General features: G+C 40.1%; 1 non-coding gene across 1 annotated transcript; it reads right to left on the bottom strand.

The window, feature by feature from the left end:
• Nucleotides 1-1,342: 1,342 nt before the first annotated feature.
• LOC111760249 (U6 spliceosomal RNA) lies at nucleotides 1,343-1,449 on the bottom strand. Its single transcript, XR_002793998.1, has one exon. It is a non-coding gene; the product is annotated as a U6 spliceosomal RNA (small nuclear RNA).
• Nucleotides 1,450-6,949: the final 5,500 nt, after the last annotated feature.

Genomic DNA, 6,949 nt, shown 5'->3' with positions numbered 1-6,949 from the left:
ACTATGTTATACAGTCCCATTTACATTTTAGCTTTTATTCTAGTAATATACATGTCATTAGGCTTTCCCTTTCAACCACTGTCATACCTGTATAATAGCTCTGCTAGTTATAAACACCATGGTGTGTGCTTTCTCTTTTATTTGCAGCCTGCAATCATTTTTAGAATGCTTACAGAATTTTTAGGATGTTTATACCTAATCAAAGCAAAAACATATTACTTTCCTCATAGCATGGTTTCAGGTGTGCAGGGAAGGCATTCCTGCTTTCCCTATCCATTTTATGATATGTGATACTTAACACTAGATTATTACTTTTTCATCTAAGTCTTTGTTCTCTGACAGCATGCATCTTGGAAAGTTATGCTAACTCTCTGAGCTAATATCAGTCATTTATACCTTACTGTAACTGGGTTGTTATGTTCTGGAAGCAGGATTTGACATCTGAAGAATAAGTAAGAGAAGATGCTGTGCATCTGAGGAAGATTGGTTATTTGGAAAGGTGGCTGTAGCAGTTTGATATTATTGACAAATTAAAAAAAGAAATATTGGATTATGTTTGTAAACTGGTCTTTTCCTCTGGCATGATTAAATTATGATTAGGGCTTTGATTGGGCCACATCAGTTGGATGTTGAGTCCCTGCCTACCAAGGGAAAACACCCACACAGAGAAAATGACATGGCAGAAGAGTTAGTTGGAGTTTTGAGCTGGAGCCTGGAAAGTATGCACACAGAGGAGCAGAGCAGCTGAGCCTGGAGAGCATCGAGCCCTGGAGACAGAGCTGGTGGGATAATTGGCCTTGTGGAGAGAGCAGGGCAGCTGAACCTGGAGAGAAATAAGCCTGGGAAGAGAGGAACCCGGGAAGCCTGAACTCTTGGCAGATGTCGGCAACCATCCTGCTCCAACAGGTGGCAATAGACTTTGGTGAGGGAAGTAACTTATGGTTTATGGCCTGGTAAATACCCTTTATAAGAGCCAAGAGATTTCTGGTATTTTGCATCAGCACCCCTTTGGCTGACTAATACAGTAGATAAAGGCAAAAACAGGGGCTAGAGGGTTTCAAGGAAAAATGTCACCTAATTTTGTTTGGCTCAGACAAATAGAAGAGGGCCTGACATTTATAATTCTTTTGAATAAATTATTTATTTATTTATTTTATTTTATTGAGGTACTGGGGTCCAGGATTGAAACTAAGACCTTGTATATAGGAGGCCAGCACTCAACCACTGAGCCACATCAACTCTCCTGAGTTGTTTTTTTAAAATTTCTTTTGCTTGTTGTTTTTGTTTTTTTTAGTTGTCTTTTTTTAAAAGATAAATAGATCACACAAAATGCCACACTAAAAAAAATATGGAACACTTCACGAATTTGTGTGTCATCCTTGCACAGGGGCCATGCTAATCTTCTCTGTGCAGTTCCAATTTTAGTATATGTGCTGCTGAAGCGAGCACTGTTTTTGTTTTTAGGAGGCACATGGGACCGAACCCGGGACCTCCCATGTGGGAAGTAGGCACTCAACCACTTGAGCCACATCCACTACCTCGAACTGCTTTTTGATTTTCTGCAAGTCCTGGCTATTTTAGATTGCACTATTTTGAGTGCAAGTAAGACATGTAACTTGACCTAGTTTAAGAAAAAAAAAAAAAGAACTTTTAGGGATAATTCATGAAGTCCAAGATGTAATCAGATGGCCTGCTATGCTGTTGGGACCCATGCATGGGTACTATCTCTGCTCCAGGCATTGGGGAAAGAGCTCTGTGCAGCTTCCCTCCTGCCTTTGCTTCTTTTTCTTTTAAGAAGGAGAGGTGGAATGAAGAGGGCTTAGATTTAGGTGTGGGCCAAGGGGGGCCTTTGTAACTCCTTTGTTCTGCTTTGCTTCAGGCCCTAGGTCTGTCTTTAAATTAGACAAAGGAATTCCCTGGCCACCATGGGACAGCATGGACTGGGAGGACAGCCCCCTGAGTATAGGATTTAAGGATTCAGAAGCCCATTTCCTGGTCTCTTTCAATACCTTTCCATTTGTAATATCTGGTGTACCTGCATGGAAAGAAGAGACAAAATAGAGTGAACCAAAAAGAAACAATTTAGGAATTTCAATGGTTCATAAGGTCAGAAACAGGACCTTTTAATTCAGAGGCATCTAGAAGATCTGAGCTAAATTTGCCTTAGCTGAAGGCACTTACTCTCCTAGCTCTTCCTTTTGTATCTGTTGTGGTTTAGAGTTGTGTACCCCAGGGAAATATGCTCTTAATCTTATTCCATTCCTGTGAGTGTGAACATATTGCAGTTAGGACCTTTTGATGAGGTTACTTCAACTAAGGTGTCACCTAACTGAATCAGGATAGATCTTAATCCTAATCCTGGAGGCCTTATAGAGAAGGCCCCAGAGAGAGAATTCATGGGGGCAGCCAGAAGCTGGAAGTCAGTGGAACCTGGAAAAGCAAGGAAAGGATGCTGCCATATGACAGAAAAGCCAAGGATCCCCCAAGTATTGCCAGCCAGCCAGAAGATACTGACCAGGGAGGAAGGAGGGGGCAGAAAGTCTTCAAGTCTCTGAAATCATGAACCAATAACTTCCTGCTGTTAAGTCAATCCATTGTATGGTATTTGTTTTAGCAGCTGGGAAAATAAAACACCATCACTCTGGAAATGCTTCCCATTATTCTGATTCCTTTAAATATCCAAACAAGTTCTAGATAGTCTAAGAAAGGGAGACTATAGGCATAACTTCTTTTCTAACCGTGGCAGAACAAATCATCTCAGGAGGTTGCCAAGAGAAACTCTGGGCTGAACATCTATTAAACTATCTGTCCAGCCAACATGCCTCAGACTATTTCCACATCTATGACACCATTTACCATGAAGCAGCCCATGACTTCCCTCACCATAGGGACCTCAGTCCTGAAAGGGAAGGGGGATCACCACTGGGGCTTGGGCTATTTATCTGTGTCAGAGAGCAATTCTCATAAAAGCAGCAGGTTCTTACCTCATAGTTGTTGGGGCTGCACTCAGGAGGGAAAGTAATAGGAAGGCACAGGAAAGAAAACAGACCTGAATATTTAAGGTTAGGCAGGGACAAAGGGTTTACATCCTAAAGGTCAGCATGATACCAGAATAAAGTTTTTGCCTTTATAAGGTCAAGGTCAACTAACAATATCCTGAAGCCGGGAGAATCCCTATGGGCATGAGATTCTTTGGGTGGAAATAACATTATTTCTCTATCTTTTGCTCTAAGCACTGAAAGCTCCCAGCTTGATCACCAAACTGCTACATTCTGTGTTTGCTGATGCAGAAGAATAGCACTTCCCCATAGCATGCCACCAGATGGTAATTGGATTCTAACAATAGAACAAAATACAGAGAATTCCCACTGCTTGGCTGGTTTTTAACTTATGTGACAGCCAAGAGCCAACCCCTCCACTCTGTGGTGGGGTGGTGAAGAGGCTGTGAAGATTTTGGCCTGTTAAGCTGTCTAAGAAGCACTTGGTTGCAGGAGTCACAGGTTTACTGGCTGGCAGTGGCCCTGGGGGCTCCAGTTTTCTCTCTTTGGGTTGACTCTAGACAGTGGTCTGCTCCTTGTTCCTGTATTTTCAGAAACTTGCAAGAGAGCTTGGGCTTCTACATTTGAAGCCAGCTCTTCTCTCATCTCTACCGCCCTCAGTGGGAGGCAGTCTTCTGGAATCAGAGCTTCAACCTCAGTGAAGAACCAATTTCTTTCTTTACTTCCATTCTCAGACCACGTCTATCTTAGTTTTCTGTAACTGCTACAAAAAATACCATGCACTAGTTGGTTTCAGAAACAGGGGTTTATTTCCTCATGGTTTTGGTAGTTAGAAGTCAAGGTTTTGATAGGCTATGCTTTCTCCTGGAGTCTCAGCATTCTCATGCTGGCTTGCTGTAATATTTGGGGTTCCTTGGCTTGCACCTCTGCCTCTGTCACATGGCCTCTCCTTCTGGCTTCTACTTGTGCTGCTCATTTGTCTGTTTAGATTTCCTTTTCTTATAAGGACTTCAGCCATATGATTTGAGACTTACCTGATTTAATTTGGCCTTCTCTCAACAGAGTCTTCAGAGATCTTATTCACAAAAGAGTCCACATCTTAGCTAATAATAGTATTTTCAAAGATCCTATTTAGAAATGGTTCACACCCACATGAAGGCAGATGAAAACTTGAACATTTCTTTTTGGGGGAACAATGATTCAATCCCCAACAACATTGTAAGCATCCGGTGACTTTCAGGAAGACCCTTGTTGTAAAATATAAAATTCTTTGGGTGGAACTGTTTTTTTTTCCTCAGGGTCTTGACTCCAACTTCTGGAAAAACTGAAATTATACAGTTAAGGAATGGGAACAAGCAAACTGTGGTAAATGCATCTATAGCTACCTAGATGAAATTTTGTTAGGGAAGATGCTCAGCATGACACAAGTCAGTTATCAGAAACTTGGGCTCTCAAGAAAATAGGCCAACTGATCAATGTTACCTGAAATGATCAGCTGTTTTTCATAGATAATTTCTACAAATATGTCTGTGATGGTAATCTGCTAGATTAGGACATACCTACTAAGGCATTCGGTGTAAAACAGCACTGAAGAGAATCATTGATTTTTCTGATAATCCAACAATAAGCACATATACACAGGACTATAGGAGCCAAAAAATAGAATTATGACATGTGCTCTTTGACCTAAATATATTTACAAACTGAATGAGAGATTGTGCCTCAGAAATAACCTAGTCCAGCTTCCTCTTTTTGTAGATGAGGAAAGAAGGATCAGAGAAGCAAAATTCAGCCATAAAACTAAATGGTAAGAGAAATAGCCTTTAACATATAACTCACATCTGTATTATTTTCATAACTCAGAAAAATTGGAAAAGGAAGGGGTTATCTACAGAGAAGGGGAAAAGTCAAAATGCAAATGCCTTGACCTCTGACCTCTGGGCTTTATCCTGTGAAGGATTCTAAGACAGCCAGTAGACAGTCTGGAGAACCTGAATGCTGATATCCACAGAAAAAGAGAGTGAGCCTTACAAAGCATGCCCTTTACAGCATCTGTGCTATGCAAGTCCAGACAAATCTCTTTGGGCTGCAGTAATGAGGGAAGCCTTCCTGGAGAAAGGAACATTTGAACTAAGCTTTAGATGGCTAGAATTCAGGTAAGGAGCTGCAGGCCTCACCTGGGCCAGAAGATGCAGTCCTGCACATATGTAGAAGGCCTATATTTAGTGCAAAGTCCGGTGCCTTTTAAAATGTAGCTGGAGAGAGATAACAGAGGCCTGAATTATTCACGTAAAAACTTGGAGCATTTTTAAATGCTCCAAACATCAGTGGTTAAACATCAGTGTCAATAATGAAACTCCCTCAAAGGACATTATCAAGAAAGTGAAAAGACAGTCTACAGAATGGAAGAAAATATTGCTAGCCATATTTCCAATTAGGTTTTAATATCTGGAATATATAAAAACTGCTACAACTGAACAGCATAAAGACAACTGAATTAAAAATGGGCAAAGATTTGAAAAGACATTTCTCCAAGGAAGATAAACAAATGCCCAAGAAGCCATGAAAAAATGCTCATTGCTGGTCATCGGGGAAACGCAAATCAAAACCACACTGAGAGTCCACATCACTCCCACTGGGATGGCTATTATTAAGAAAACAGAAAATAGCCAGTGTTGTCGAGGATGTGGAAAAATTAGAACTTTTATGCATTGTTGGCGGGAGTGTAAAAAGGGTTTAGCCACTTTGGAAATCAGTCTGGTGGTTCCTCAGAATTGATCACAGAATTACTGTATGGCCTGGCAATCCAATTTCTTGATCTCTAACCCAAAGAATTGAAAGCAGGGACTTGAATAGATACTTGTACACCAATGTTCATAGCAGCATTATTCTCAATAGCCAGATGGTACAAGTAATCTAAGTGCCTATCAACAGATGAATGGATAAAAAAATTTGTGGTAAATACACACAAAGGAATATTATTCAATAGTAAAAAGGAATGAAGTTCTGAAGTATGCTACAACATGGATGTACCATGAAGATATGTGAAATGAGTGAAATGAGACAGATACAAGAAGACAAAATAAGGTATGATTGTGCTTATATGAAATACCTATAATAAATAAATGAATAGATAGAAGTAGTAGATTATGGGTTACCAAGGACTGGGAGGTGAGGGAATGGGGCATTATTGCTTAATTGATATAGTTTCTGTTTGAGGTGATGAAAAAGTTAGGGTAAAGAATGTTGCTAATGTTAGCACAATATTGTGAATTTAATTAATGCCTCTAAATTGTACATCTGAAAGTGGTTACAACAGGACATTTTGAGTTGTGTATATGTTAATACAATAAAAAATTAAATAAATAAAAAAGTCAATTACTTCAATTATTTCAGTTAGACGGTAGGAAGGACTCAAAAGTGTTGCCCATTGTAAAGTTAGGTTTAGCTCTGAATCTGGATGTTTGTATGCATGAAAGTATCTATAGAGATCCATTTTTCAGATTTACCAATTTAAAGATTGGTAAATTAGTAGAAATTCCTATGTTGATTCTGGGGATTAAATATGAGCAAGAAGGAAATCTGGTGAAGAGCAAAGGGTCCTAGCATAGAACTAGATGTGCTTTGGACTTGGGTTGGTGAATTAATTGTTTAGGAAATTACATATACAGATGTTTCCTGCCTAGATAGTGACCTAAATGAGATGCTTAGCTCCCTATCCTGAACCAACCCCAAAGATGTCACATAAACAAGTATAATGGATCTAAAAACAGCAACAACAACAACAAAATGTGTAAAGATTCTGGGGAGACAGATTGTGATTGGGCCCCAGTGTATGTGTTTTGTGTAGTATTTGTGTGTGTGTGTGTGTGAGAGAGAGGGTTTTTTCCTGGGAGGTGGGGGGGAGGGGGTGGTGGGGAGTGAGAAAGGATCTGGTGCCAAGATTGGAG

The sequence above is a fragment of the Dasypus novemcinctus genome, chromosome 3 (assembly GCF_030445035.2).
Source record: "Dasypus novemcinctus isolate mDasNov1 chromosome 3, mDasNov1.1.hap2, whole genome shotgun sequence".
Taxonomy (NCBI): domain Eukaryota; kingdom Metazoa; phylum Chordata; class Mammalia; order Cingulata; family Dasypodidae; genus Dasypus; species Dasypus novemcinctus.
This window is presented reverse-complemented; position numbering and strand designations above follow the sequence as displayed.